This window comes from Pelodiscus sinensis, chromosome 1 (assembly GCF_052426305.1).
Source record: "Pelodiscus sinensis isolate ZL-2025 chromosome 1, ASM5242630v1, whole genome shotgun sequence".
Classification (NCBI taxonomy): Eukaryota; Metazoa; Chordata; order Testudines; family Trionychidae; genus Pelodiscus; species Pelodiscus sinensis.
The window spans coordinates 158,819,002-158,833,653 of record NC_143052.1 but is presented as its reverse complement, the minus strand read 5'-3'; the positions used below and the strand labels follow the sequence as shown (position 1 = coordinate 158,833,653).

The window sequence follows — 14,652 nt, the reverse complement described above, 5'->3', positions numbered from 1 at the left end:
TTTGTGACTGTCCTATCACAGAAAAATCTCTCTACACAACAAGCAATCAGGACTGTTACACAGTTGATTAGAATTGGTAAATAATTCACGACACTTCTCTCCCTTCTAGGATAAAATAGTGGAACTATATAGTTTTAAGGTTTTTTTTGGTAAAAATTAATAATTAGCAAGATAATTCTGTCTTCAGTTAGCAAAAACATTGCCTCCCCCACCCTCATTCTGTATTCTCAGTATGCCTCTGCTAAACAGACAAAACCAGAGGTCAGATACTTTCTTCTGGACCTTTGCTGCTAAATAGGTTATATGCAAAACCAAACCCACAACCTTATCTTGTTTATCATGCAGGCCTTAGATTTGCATCAAAATACAATATTATAAAATATGGGTGGCAAGGGAGAGGAAATAGCAGCAAGAACAGTAGTTCATGGAAGTCCCCTAATGAACTAATATTGATCCTTTGCTTGGTTCCTATCCTACAAGTCGCTGAGCATCATCCCTTTTCATGAACTTCAATGGGAGTTAAGAATGCCCAGCATCTGGGAAATTCTCTGAAGTTTGCAGGAATGAGCTTTGAGTTGCTGCCTGATGAAGGAAAGAGACAACAGATTATAAAGGGGGTGTGAAGTAAGATCATGGGAATATCTGAGGTCTCTACAAGCCTTGCTAATTCTATCTAGGATCTGGTTTTCATCTGTTTCTAAATATCCACAGACTAGTGCTAAAATTATAATTTTATGTGAAAATGAATAATTTGTGTATCTGACAGATGACCTCCTAATGATTTCTGTATCTGGGTAGAAAATTCTACTGTTGAAAGTTTGACTCACCTGAAATAGAAATTGAAAATCCTTTTGAATAAAGTTTATGCCCTAATACCCTAATAAATTCGTTAGTCTTTAAAGTGCCACCGGACTCCTTGTTGTTTTGCTGAAACAGACTAGTATGTGGCTACCTCTCTGAAACCTACTATATTCCTGTTCTTTTGGTACCACATTTTCCCAGTTTCTACCAACCTCTGTGCCCAATTAAAAAAAAAAATTCTTGCAGTCTCCACATCTAAAATGTTCAACATGTGTAAGGAGGTTTACTTATTACATTGTTAGCAACTTGATTTCAAGCTCTAGAAATGATCTTACTTAGAACAGGACATTTCTTATCTATATTGAATTATTTCCAAAATTATTAAACTAGAAAAATCTGTGTAGTTATTACCAATTAAGGAGAATGAATGCAACTCATGCTTGTATTCATTTCTGTTATTTCTGGACTACTTTGTAATGGAATAGGTTATTCAACAAAAAATTCAATTTGTCCATCATGGAGTTGGTTACTAATCATGAATATCAATAGCAGAATAGTCTGAAAACTTGAGATGTTTTACTTAAACATCACTAAGATTTATTTTAAAGTAACACATCACCAAAATAAATCTCTTTTCATCTCAGTGGGAGCTGCAGATATCTTACCAGAGGACAGAATCCAGGCTATTTGTGTATTCTGTTTGACACAGTGTATAAGAACCTGCAAGTCAAAGCAAACCCTCAACAAGTACAATACATGAATACACTTAAAATATGTTGTTGAATAGGTGGGTTGATGAAACATCCAGAAATTACGTGATTTTATGTTCAATGTTTAAAATAGATACATTTAATCCTTTGTAAGATGACAATTTTTGTATCTAATATAAAATGGGCTATTTTGTTCAGGCTTTTTTTGAGTCCAAACTTTCCATGCACTGAACCTTCCAAAAAATCTCGTACCTAGTTTTGAAGGAAGAAAAGGTAACAGTTTTTGCAAACTTACTAATTTTACATTTTCAGCAAAGTAATGAGTGGATTTTTGCCAATGTGATTACTGAAGGTATGGGCACATAAATTGGAATCTGCCCAATAGAAAAATGTGGCTTATGGCGAATTTAGGTTTAGATAACTATTTCTGTGGATTCAAAACTAGCTGAGTTTTTTTTTTTTAAAATGTACAACTCTTGATTATGGCAATGATAGTACACTGGGAGTCTCGTACCATGTTATATTAAGGATGAAATCATGCCAAAAGTAGACATTGCAATTTAAATATAGTCAGTTGCTTTCGGACTCCGTTCATATTTATACATTTGCATAGTGGTGAATGGACTTTTGTTAAAACATTTTTTCCCCTGTGGAAATCCAAAAAAAGTACATAAAGGTGATCACTAATTAGTTATGCCAGTTAGAAGTTGTAAAGAATATTTGTGACTTTTTAATCAGCCACTACTTTATCTCTCATGCAACCAAATGATTCAGAAGACAATACCATCATATTTTAGTTTTTATTGCCTTAATTTTCCCCCCACTAACCAAGAATTTATTTTGACCAAGAACATTAGTAGCGGGGGGGGGGAACGACTCTTTTTTAGCAATTAAATAGTGTGCTAATTATTTTCATCTATAAAAGTTGTCACTGGAAACTGCAGAGCATATATATACTTGATACTGTCGTAATTCTATTTTAAGAAGTACAGGAAAAACAAAGTAGAAGGGAGTATTGTTCAATTGTCAGAGCAAGAAGTCTGGACTCCCAAGTTTTTTTTCCTAGCTGTGCCACTCACTATTTACAGTGTAAATGTCTATAAATTACCCCTCTGTAAACCTAACAATCATTTTGAGGCTTAATTGTGAGGCACCTCTAGGACCTCATAAGGAATGATAACAGTATTTTTATTAACACTGTATTGTTTTAATAATGTATTCTTTGATACAGTGGTATACCAAATGTGATATAATTGTTGCTGTTGTAACCAACTAGTAGGAAAAAACAAGCACAACCTACACAATTAAGCCCCCTGACTGTAATAACTTCACAATTTTCACATTTACTTTCCTGTTTAATGAATAAATACCTTGCAAGCAGGAACTAGCAGCATCTTTACTGGGTAAATTTTGCAGGTTTTTTTTACAATGGTTGCATCCATCAGGTATACAATTTAAACAAGATTTTCCATAAGTAAGTAACATGGGAAACTATACTATAAATAGTTTTCTGTCTAAATGAGAAACTTGTGTGTCACCAGACTGATACGTTTTCTGTTCATACTCTTTCCATAGTCTGTTTTAAAATAGGATAATGGCAGGTTAGATAGAATTCCTTTATTTGATTTGCAACTCAGTTTGCATATCTCTTTTTTCCCCCTGTAATTTGCAGTTCAGGCAAATAAACCAAGATTCAAAGGGAAAAAAAGTAAGCAACATCCTGCTCATGTGTTTCCTTTTACTGTTAATCCTCTTAATGAATTCCCCGTGAGGAGTGGGTTGTCATCCGTTACAGAATATGATAATGTAAAAGGACAGTGCACACATGGGAGTTGCTCAGCAGTACTGTTGACTAGGATACCAGCTGGTAAACAGCTGGCCTTCAGTGGGCTCATAAATGCTTCAATTAGCCACCTACTCTTATGCTTGTGGAAGGTTTGCCTGAAAATCTTGCTCTGTTAAAAAGTGATACTGCCAAGAAAGGGCTCTGTTGGTTTTCTGTACTTGTTAGTAGGGCCCTACCAAATGCACAGTACAGTTTGGTCAATTTTGTGGTCATAGTTTAAATCATGAAATTTATTTTTTAAATCCTATTTCAATCTGAAATTCTATAGTGTTGTAACTGTAAGAGTCCTGACCTAAACAGGAGTAGGAGAAGGGTATGTTTGCAGAACTGCTGTCCTTCCTTCTGTGCTGCTCCTGGTGATGGTGCTGCCTTCAGAGGTGGGCATCTGGGGAGTGGTGGCTGCTGGCTGGGATCCTAACTCTTAAGGCAGAGCTATCATCACAAGCAGCATAGAAGTAAGGATAGTAGGGTGCTGTCTTCAGAGCTGTGTACCTGGCCAACAGCTGCTGCTCTCCAATTGCCCAGCTCTGAAGACAATGCAGGTGGAAATACTGCAACCCTCCTAATATAACCTTGTGTCTATCTTGTTTTCCTCTCTCCCCACTACTCCCTTTTGGGTCAGGACCCCCAGTTTAAGAAACACTAGTCTTCCCTGTGAAATCTATGTGCTATAGGGTAAAAATGCATTAAAGACCAGATTTCATGCTCCTTGACCTATTTTTGATGGTCATGAATTTGGTAGGGTTCTAGTCATTAAAGGCCAGTGACTTTTTTTCTCTTTCTGGATAAAGGGAATTGGGGATAGTTGTGACACTCTGCATGGTCAGTGTGGGGAGTGGGAGAAGCCCTTTAGGGAGAGCTGATTAGCCATTCCTCGGCAGATAAGTTGAGCTAATCTTTCATCAAATCAAAATCCAGCAAAGGAGTGCATTTGGACTGAGCATGTGGACTGTGGTTTGTAAAGCTGTTGGGCAAAGGTATCTGCATAGAGCACCCCTTAGATTTATACATGTTACGTTTTTGTACTTCAGAGTGTGCGACTAAAGCATGAATAAACAAAATGCTTACCTTGTCAGCATATGAAAGAACAGTTACTGCTCTTTAAGTTAACTGTGGGCTGGCACATGATTACTCTTGTGTTTTAAAAAGCCAGTGCTTAAATTGGGAATTTCTAGAAATACAATGCATTACTTGGGGGAGGGGGAATGAAAGAGATTAGTTAGTAGATTGCCTAGTATTACAGGCTCAACCCTGCTATAGAAGGGTAAGTGGGAAGGAAGTTATCAAAAATATTGGGAAAGGTGGGTAAAACATTACCATAGAGGAAAGACAGTCAACACTGGCGTCTGTCAGGATATGGTGGAAGGTACTCATGTAACAGTCCTCTCCAGTGGAACGGAACACAGGAATGGTGCTAACAACTAGGGATGTAATAGTATAATAGATTAACCAATAAGCAAAAGATTATAGGCTAATGCTATAAGACTACATGCATTTTCCTTCCCTCCCCCTTGCCAGTAAATTTTTTAGCAGGTTGGCCAGCAGCCCAGCTCATTTCTGACTTTCAGTGGGTCCTGGACCTACCCCCGCTGCGGTTCTGCATTTAAAGTGTATTAGGAGCCAGGTGGCTCAGTTCTGGCTCATGGCTGGGTCTGGGAGCTCAGATCCTTTTCCCTGGACAGGGGCTGCCCAGAGACTGTAGAATAGTCGAATAACTGATAAGATTTAATGAGATTAATAGGCTATTCAATTAACTGTCAGTTAACATCCCTAATAACTACTAGTATGTATAGCAGTTCGAGCAGTGCTTTTGGATGCATAATGGCTGTACAAATGTAAAATCTGTGTCAGTTTATGCTCTTATAAATGTCATCTGTTTTTTGTTTCTCCTTTTCCAGGAAGTCTTTAAGTTATTGTTTGTTAGTGCTTACTTTGTCATTGGCAAGAAATACTGTCTTTTATTAATATTAACTTGAATAAATAAGCAGTATTTTTAAGAGCCTTGTACAGTGCCATCAGTTGATACCCAGCACACAGTTTCATCATGGTTATTTATGCAAGACTTAAAATCTCTGTGTAATCTTGCTGCAGAATTATGTAGACAACTGTGAACTGCCCCACTAAGCATGAAGAAATAATAATTAGACCCTTTGTGTCTTAATTGAATTTTTTCTCTTCTTTGTTCTTCATGGGACCTGTCCTGTATATAATCTTTTCAGTCTTTAAAGGTCAATTAAGATGGGAATCTTGTGTGGGAAAAAATGTATAGATATGGTTATTGTATTGGTTCTGCTGCACTTAAAGTGTGCTATTAGCAGAACTACTGTAGCTTTTGGCATTTCAGTTTGCTTTGTAGCAGATGGTCTTTCTATTGTTCCACTAATCTTCTGGGAGTCTGGCCCACTGTAGTGGGTGTGTACTGTACAAAAACAACTAAAAATAACAAAACTTTTGTTCATTTAACAGATGCAATTTAATTTGGTAAACTGTATTGATTAGCTGTAAACTTAGGTTTTTCAGTGTATTTAATGAAGATTGGCACATTTTAACCTTCAAAATACACCCACACTCTGGTATGCCCTGATGTGTTAAATATAAATCTTGATTCAAAAGGATTGTTACTTGTCATGCATATGTACTTGAAATTCATCTGAGATTATGAACTGGCTGGATCAGTGTTTTAAGAGGCATTCCTGCTGTCCTGTATCAACCAGCTGGGCTTTGAGCTAAACTTCCTGTGAAGACAGCAACACATGTGTACACAATGTGTAGATTGTAGTCGTGCCCACTCATACTTTAGAAAAAGCTGTGTCAGCATTTCTAGAATAAGCTGCCTATTTTAAGGGCCTTGTTTTAGTTACAAAAATTGACTCTGGGTTGATGCCTGATGTACAGCCATAGCCAATCCATCTTTAGTGGTAAATTTTATTAGATTGAGTAAACCAAATTAGATTAGACCCAATCTCTGTCTCATTGAAACACCCCCACTCCCCCCCCCCCCAATCAAAGGGGCAGAACTGATGAACTCAGTAGATGACCCTGTTCCTGTAGTGGATTGCTGAATCGGCACGCCTGCAGTTGTGTGAAGGAAATCTGTAGAAGATGCCATTTAAAAAAAAATGTAAAACACTTTTGACAGACGAGAGACATTATCATTGGTGTTCTGCCTAAATTCCAATTGGGTAACTGCATTCTATTTTTCTAAAATTTCCCTGTAGACTCAATTGTATTCTATTTTTGTCACTCTCTAACCTGAACTTCCTCTGATATGTATTAATTACATTGTCATCTTTCATTCACTGCTCCCACCCTCCCATGTTACTGTTTCTGCAGTGACTATGAAAAGGGGATGCCTGTTTAGTGTGTAATTGGGCTGTCAAGTGTTTAGGAAGAGTGTCTCAGGATGAAAGGAACTACATAAATTCTAGTAGCTGCTTTTCATCCAGATTTAGGCTTTTGAATATGTTGAGGTAAGATGTGAGTGACTCCTCAAATTTAAATATTTTTTTGATTACTACTGAACTCATGTCAGTGATTGATGTCCCTTATTAATGAGATTTTTTTTTAAACTTATTCTAGAGGAGTGGATTGACATTCTAGCAATTGTGTATTGTATCTGATTTTCAAGAACTTCAAACTATTTAAAATGTCACTGGGATTCATCTACTGCTGATTACTGATATGAAGAACACCTTTTATATTTATCATATCAATACTGTAGTTCAGAATTAATTGAAGTCTCTCTCTTGCACGTCTAGCAAATCATTAGAATCCCACTGAATAGTGAACATTTGTTTTTTAAAAAAAATCATTCACATCCTAGAAAGCCTTGACATTCTTCTCTGAAGTATGAGCCAGCCAAATGGATATGGGTTGTCCCACAACTAAAGATTATCTTAAACTGCCCTGCCAAGTGTATTAATTTAATTAAGTGTGGCAATTTAAGTCTGTAATCTGTGGATAACTATATGAGAACATAGGGCTGTATTTTGTGCAATAGCTGTAACTTAACCAGGTGTCCTTCTAGCACATAATATTATTGTTTATAGTGGTCTACCTCTTCTTTATATGATTTAAATCTGAGATATGCATCTGTCTTGCTCCACAGTGTTGTTTTGAACTAGTATGGTGCTCACACTATTTGAACATTATCCAAGGAGAGCATATAGTCTATATGTGGATATGGATTTAATCAACAACAGGCTGGGCAGGCAAACATGCAATATGATAAGTAGATCAAGGATCTTCCACTTTTCAGGATCTTTTAGTTCAGAGTTGATACTGCTAGAGGCAGTTCCTTTTCCAGGAAAGGCTAGCCCAGCAGAATGTCTCATCTACAGATAAAATGAATTTTGCCATACAATGGGGATGTTCACATTACTAAGTATCTTACTGGTTGCTCCCATGTTGCCCAGTACAGTATGGTTGCGTTATGAAATGAGATTTTTTTTTCCTGGACAAACGTTGCATAGGTTGCTTGAATCCTTGAATGGAGTTGAATGAGATTAAACCCCGAAACAAAGAATGGAGTGGTGGCTTTGACTTGCATAGAAGGAAAGGTGATATTTGGATAACTGAGTCAAGACGACTGAGGTCTTTCGAGACTTTAATCTATTCTCAACTGTACTGAGGGCTGATTGGGTAGCCAGTTCAGATTACAGTATATTGATACTCTTTCTCACAAGCAGATACCCCTCCAAAGTGAATCACTGTGTTCTGCATTAGTGGAAAATTGAGTTCATTTCAGAGTCAGCCCGAATGAGAATACACAATAGTCATATGATCTGAAAGTCACGAAAACACAAGGTTTTGTGTAAAGGTCTGTGTTGGAGAGTGACAGATTCAGCCCTAATGGGAAAAGGTATTGCATGCTACTGCTAATACTTGTGGGCATCACACATTTAGGCAGTCTGTATCCCAGATTCCTCATCTGGAAATTGTGATAATGCTTAGTTATCATGAGGCTTAATTCATTCATGTTTCTAAATGCTTTGAGCTCCTTTTAACAAAAGAGTGTGTAGAAATGACTAATTAGAATATCAGTACATATTTAATTCTTATCTCAGATGCATAGTGATAATGATGGAAACGTGAGCAAATCTATACAAATGGATGAAATGCTTCCTTTAACATAATACATGTCTACTTTGAGTGATGTCCAAATACAATATAATGATATTATTCTGTGAGTTTCTGTAGACTTTTGTTTTTTTTTCCAGAGTAGATAAGCATAAAGTGTGAAAACATCATGAATATCTTGTAAAGACAAATCCATCTGCAGGATTTCATTTGTATGTTAACCATTTTTTATTTAACATATACATTACATACTAAATGAAAGTGAAACTGGCAATAACTAAAATACTTTGATCGCATTGGAAGATGGAAAAAAAAAAGTTACTTAAACAGAATATTGTAATTGGCTCACAACTGGTTTTCAGATATTAAGTCTCATGAATTGAAATGTGTTACAGTCCTTTGGAAAGAATGGTATACACCAGTGGTGCACAACCTTTTTTCATTCCTGGGGGCTGCCAATGGCTGGGCCCAGCCCCCATTGCCAGATGGTGAGCAAAAGAAAAGCTGGGCCGCTCCTCTTCCACTCCTCCCCACCCCCACCATATGTCTGTTGGGTGCCGAGCCAGAAAAAGCACAAAGTTAACCGATGAGCCCAGTCTCGTTGGTTAACCGTGTCCATGTTTACATTTTCGCATCCCTAATCTAAAGTGGTACTGTGTATTGTAGTAGAACACGTTTTTCACTATAGGTGTTGGAACTAGGGTTGAAGTTAGGGTTACCAAATTTGAACTTTCAAAAAAGAAGACACACACTGGCCAGCAACACCCCCACAGCCTGTTTAACGGGCGTGCTGGAAGCCTGAGTTTTAGCGTCGGAACCAGAGGTCAGGAGCAAACCCAGCTCATGGGCCAGGGATTCTGGTCACCATGTGCAATGCATCGTGGGAATACAAATGGAGCACCCCTGGGTATCCGTGAGCACGCAGAGCAGCTAGGATCTCCCAGCTGCAGCTCCTAGAACGCAGCTCGGGGTTGGGCAGGGCTCCACACTTCTCGCAGGCGGGGCAGGCGGGCTGCTGCTAGATTCTATATAAACATATTTAAATTTGTTTGAAAAAGAATGAGCAGGGCAAAATCCCGGACATTTTTAGATATTATTTATAAAACCCAGCCGGACGGAGATTTAAGGACCGAAAAGGAGGCCATGTCCAGGAAAAACCAGATGTATGGTAACCCTAATTGAAGTAGTTTCCATTATATACAGCAGGGGTTGGGAACCTAAGGCTTTGGGGGCTGGATCCGGCCCCCGGCTTGGCTGGATCTGGCCCCCAAGGCTTGAGACTGTATCCCCTCTCTTCCCCCTGAATTGAGGAGCCCATGCTGATGCTGCAGCCTACCTACTATCCCCCCATGGGGCAGGAGCACCCAAAATCTATTCGCCTGGGCCCTCCTAGGCTTTAATGTGAGAGGGGAATGCAGGGCATGTCTTTCTCCTCAGTTGGGGGCCACGTCAGTGAGAGTATGGTTTTCTTTTCTTTTCTTCTTGTTTATGTGCAGCCCCTGACTGGTGTTTTTTTGTCTGTGGGTCAGTGGGCCCCAATCCAAAAAATGTTCCCCACCCCTGATATGCAGGCATTCATGTTGGGTTCAGTAACTCTCAGCACTCCCATTATAAAAATTGTTGTAGGACCCCTGTTTTTTATTTCCAGTGGAGATCACCTTTTGCCTCAAAGGGGAAAAAAGGTAATATTAATGTTTTCTCATTAAAGAATATTTGAATAATCACTCAGATCTAAATAAATGTTCTCTTTTGCACAGTTATAATAACTCTTTATATTTTGTCAGCAATTGCAACATATAGGGTGTCTACCAAGAATTCCTAGAAAGTTTTTTTTCTCTCTCTTTGGTTAATATTTGAACAGCAGTTTTATTTGCATAGTGCTTTAACTCTTCAGAGTAGCATTACAAAGTGTAATTCAGTGTTTTATGTTCAGAAAGCACCTCTTTTTCAGTAAAAGGCCACCTTTTAGCTCTTGTCTTGTATATTTGTTTGCTCATGGACCCATGTTTTCATGTAGACCAATCTCCTGTGTAACACCTATAATAGAACATACCCATAGTAATTTGTAGAGCACATCTTTTAGAAAAACATCCAATCTTGATTTTTAAATTTGTCATTGATGGCAAATCCACCACAACTCTTGGGAAAATTATTTCAGTAGTTACTTATCCTCACTGTTCTATCTTGTTTCTAGTCTGAACTTATTTCAACTTCCAGCCACTGGATTATGTTATGCCTTTCTCTATCAAATTGAAGGGCTTGTTATTAAATATTTGTTCCCCATGGAGGTACACACAGACTGTGTAATAGTCCTCTTCGTTGAGCTAAACAGATTGAGTTTCTTGAGTTTGTTACTATAAAACATGTTTTCTAATCCTTTTAATCATTCATGTGGCTCTTCTCTGAACCCTCTCCTAGTTATCAACGTCCTACTTGAGGTGTGGGCACCAAAATGGGACACAGCAATTGCACCAGTGCCAAATATAAAGATGAAAATAACTCCTCCTCTTTCGAAAGAGGTTTTTTTTGAAAGATTCTTTCGAAAAAGCCTCTTTCGAAAGAGGATTGCAGTTTAGACATAGCCCTTATGTGCACAAATGTTGAACTACAAGATAGTAGCTACTTGCCACGTTCTTGAAATGTATACTCAAAACTTTTAAGCCAGGGAGGGAGAAGCAGTACATTAAGAACAAACAAACAAAAAAAAAACCGTTTGCTTCCAAATATCAGAAACATATCGTTCCAGTTGTTTTCTTTTTGACTTATTCTTCAGTTAATTGATTTGTTTACAAAGTGAGCAGGTGAAATTTGGGGTTGCCACTTCAACCATTTTTATTTCTTTTAAAAACAAGTTCTAGCATTTTGTCGTTTATAGCAAGAGTTCTCTTTAGCCATTCCCCAACTCATTGAATTTCCTAAGGTACCATATGTTTTAGATCAGAGGATCCTTTACAAGTTAATTTAAAAGCAAAAAGCTCTAGCTTTGACTGTCTGCTTTAAAGATTTTAGTTTCTGACATAGCCTAGTTCTTGTTATGCTTAATCTGTAGCATGAGATCCAAAATGTCCCATAAATCAGTAAGAACAAAATTCCTTTCCTCCCACTATTCAGGAGGGGGGATAAAGTAGAAACTATTAAGATCCCCTATTTTCAAAAGAAACTAAAGCTGCTAGACCCTGTCAGCTGTCCCAAATTTTTTGCCTGAAGGACACAAGAAATGTTTGCTTTAAAACTGGTTGTCCCATTAGAGATGCATCTGTGCACAAGTCAACTTGTATGTCTAGTAATTGATCTGATTTAACTGGAATTTCCCCCAATAATCTTGAGTTGAAGATCTCAGGATTGTTGACTGGTGTGGGTATCTTTACTGGTGGTTGGATGAAACCAGTCTGTTTAGCTGGCTGACTCAGTACTTCCCTGCCTGCTCCTTCCCCCCATTTCTGGGTTTCTCTCACTGAAAAGCTGGCTTCAGGGATGATTCAGCCAAAAAAGTTGAATGTGATACCTTGGGGGTTAGATCACAAGTGGATTGATACTATCACCCGCTAATCCTCTGGGTTATTGGAATTGCCAAAACTAGGAGTGAGGGTTGAGGAACAAACCCTAGTGGTGATCAGTGTACCCTGTACACTGAGTGGCTGGGTGGTCACTCAGGAGAAATTTAAATGCCAGTAGGGTTGCGAGGTGTCTGGTATTCTACCAGACAGTCCGGTTTTTGCACCTTTTGTCCGGTTAAAAAATTCTGAAAATATAAGACATGTGCAGTGTCCGGTATTTTCTGTTTTTCCGGCGGGGTGCTGGACGGAAGCCTGGTGGGGCGAGAGGAGTGGCTAGGAGGCGGGGCCATGATCGGCGCTGGGAGCCTGTGGTAGCATGCTAAAGCCTGGCAGAGGCGGGGGGAGTGGCTGGGACTCCCAGCCACTCCCTCGCCAGGCTTGTGCATGCAACAAGATGGAGTCCCAGGCTGGGAGGCGGGGCCGCGATCGGCACTGGGAGCCTCTGGTTGCGTGCAGAAGCTGGGCGGGGGGAGTGGCTGGGAGGCACTGGGAGCCCTCAGCTGATTGCATCTGAAGAGGAATGACGCATTGGGGAGGAGGAGAAGCCCAGTCCCTGCTCCTGAGTGCTGTTCAAGTGCGTTGTGGCGACATAGTCCAGGAGAGAAGACCGCAGATGCTTTGTTGTTGCATTTAGGCGCCTTCCGTGGGCTCTCAGCCAAAACTGACTTGGGGTGGAATTTCTGCTTCTTCCCACTGAGACGCCCAAAGACCTGGCTATGGGGGAGTCACCTTCCTACCCATGGTCTTCTCCCCTCCTCCCCCCCGCCCTGCCATTTTGTTGCACTGGGGTCTGCCTCTCTGCTTTGGGCGGCAGGCGTCTGCTTTGCAGAGCAGGCTCTGCTGCCTCCCCCTTTGTTTCCTTGTTCTCAGCTTGGTGGCTCTTGGTTGTGTGTATGTGTGTGTGGTGTTTTTTGGGGTTTTTTTTGCTCAACAAATTTTTAGCCTGTGCGTTCTGTATTGAGAGACCATCTGGCAACCCTAAATGCTGCCCAGGTGATTAACATGGCACCCATAACAACCACAGCAGATAGCATTTATTTCTACTGGTAGTGTATGTCTGCACAGGCCTTCATGCACATAAAATTTATTCTGCACATGGATGAAAAAATTAGAAGGCACATTAGTGGTGAGAGTGTGGGGTGGGGAATATAAATGGGAGGACCTTGTTGAGAACTGCAACTAGTGGTTGAAGGCCTGACAGATCATAAGTTGATCTGAATGTGGAGAAATGTCCGTTGATGTTGTTTTGCCCATATTTTTGCTACTATGGCACACTGGTAAATTTATAGTGAAGTAACCTGTAGATGTTTATGCCATTTGAGAATATTTCGTAAATAGTAAATCTGAATTTAGTTTATACCAATGTATACCAAGATGTCTATAAATGTATTTTACCACAAATCTTCTTTCAGTCACATGAGCATATTTTCCTGATAGATTTGTGAAGGCAAATTAGAATAGGCAATCCAATTTATAAGCACTCAGTACATCAAGATAAAATCCAAAGGAGAGCCTGTCTGACAAGACACAGAGCAGGATCATATACTACAAGGTGACATTAATTGGGTGTTAAACCTCCTACTTTATAGTTTAAAATTTTGTTTAAAAAAATAGTGTTCCAAAGTCATACAAGTATGCTAATTTTCTTTTAATACGGCAAAATCCACTTAATCTGAAATTTAAAGGCAGATATGAGAATTAACTGTGTTGTTTTCCCCTATGATTTCTGTTGAATAATGGGAAGCCTTAAACTCTGAGATTCCTCCATAATGAAGTAATAAATAAGTTTCATTGGACATCTGATGTCAAGTCAAAGCTATTTTAGCAAAACCCAATAAAAGGCTAATTTGTTGTCATATAAAAACACATACTTGATAATCTTTACTCTCTCCACCCCCATCATAATCTGGTTTGTGTTTGTTGAAAATATTAAATGAATTGAGTTTGCCCAGGAATATTATCTGTATTAGTGGCTAAAAGTCAAACAAGGAGGTAAAATTGTTACTTCAGTGAGTTGTCTACATTATCACTAATTATAGGCTAAGATGGTGCAGGGAAATGACCTTATTCAATAGAAATACTTGGGATATATTACTATAAAAGAACTACCTTCGTAACGATTGTGCTCTTACCTCATGTATTATTGGAGATATACAAATCTATAGGTTTTCCCATATAATCTTTCTTCAGTCAGATTTATTTTTAATAAAAAGTTTGTCTTGCTTATCTACTTCAACACTAAGCCAATATGTAGCTTTGCAAAAAATTTTGTTTGCCAGTATTTATACATATTTTCCCTTTATTTTTACTTGTATGTGTAAATATAGCTTTTATTAAATTTTATCAAAATTCGTGGGTACTTACTATTGGTTGAACCTCTCTAATATGAATTTCCATATTCTGGCAACGCCTCTGGTCCAGCATTGTCAGTGACTGGAAGGGGATTCTGGGACTGGATCTTTGGGGAAAACCCAGCAGACTGAGGCCCGGAGCATTGCTGGACTAGTGAAGATTAGAGCCTAGGAGTGGAGTCCTTATGCCCTAGTGGGCTAAGAGTGAAGGGACAAGCATTGATCTCCCCTGCTCTAGCAAATTCCCTGGTTCGGGACCAGTGAGGTCCCAAGGGTGCTGAACTGAGGAGGTTCAACCTGTATTTACA

The 14,652-nt window shown here is 39.0% G+C and overlaps 1 protein-coding gene across 5 annotated transcripts in view; it reads left to right on the top strand.

Annotated features, from left to right (window-relative positions):
* Window positions 1–14,652, top strand: part of CBLB (Cbl proto-oncogene B) — a 201,963-nt gene that overhangs the window by 26,326 nt on the left and 160,985 nt on the right. The gene's annotated exons all lie outside the window — the stretch shown is intronic.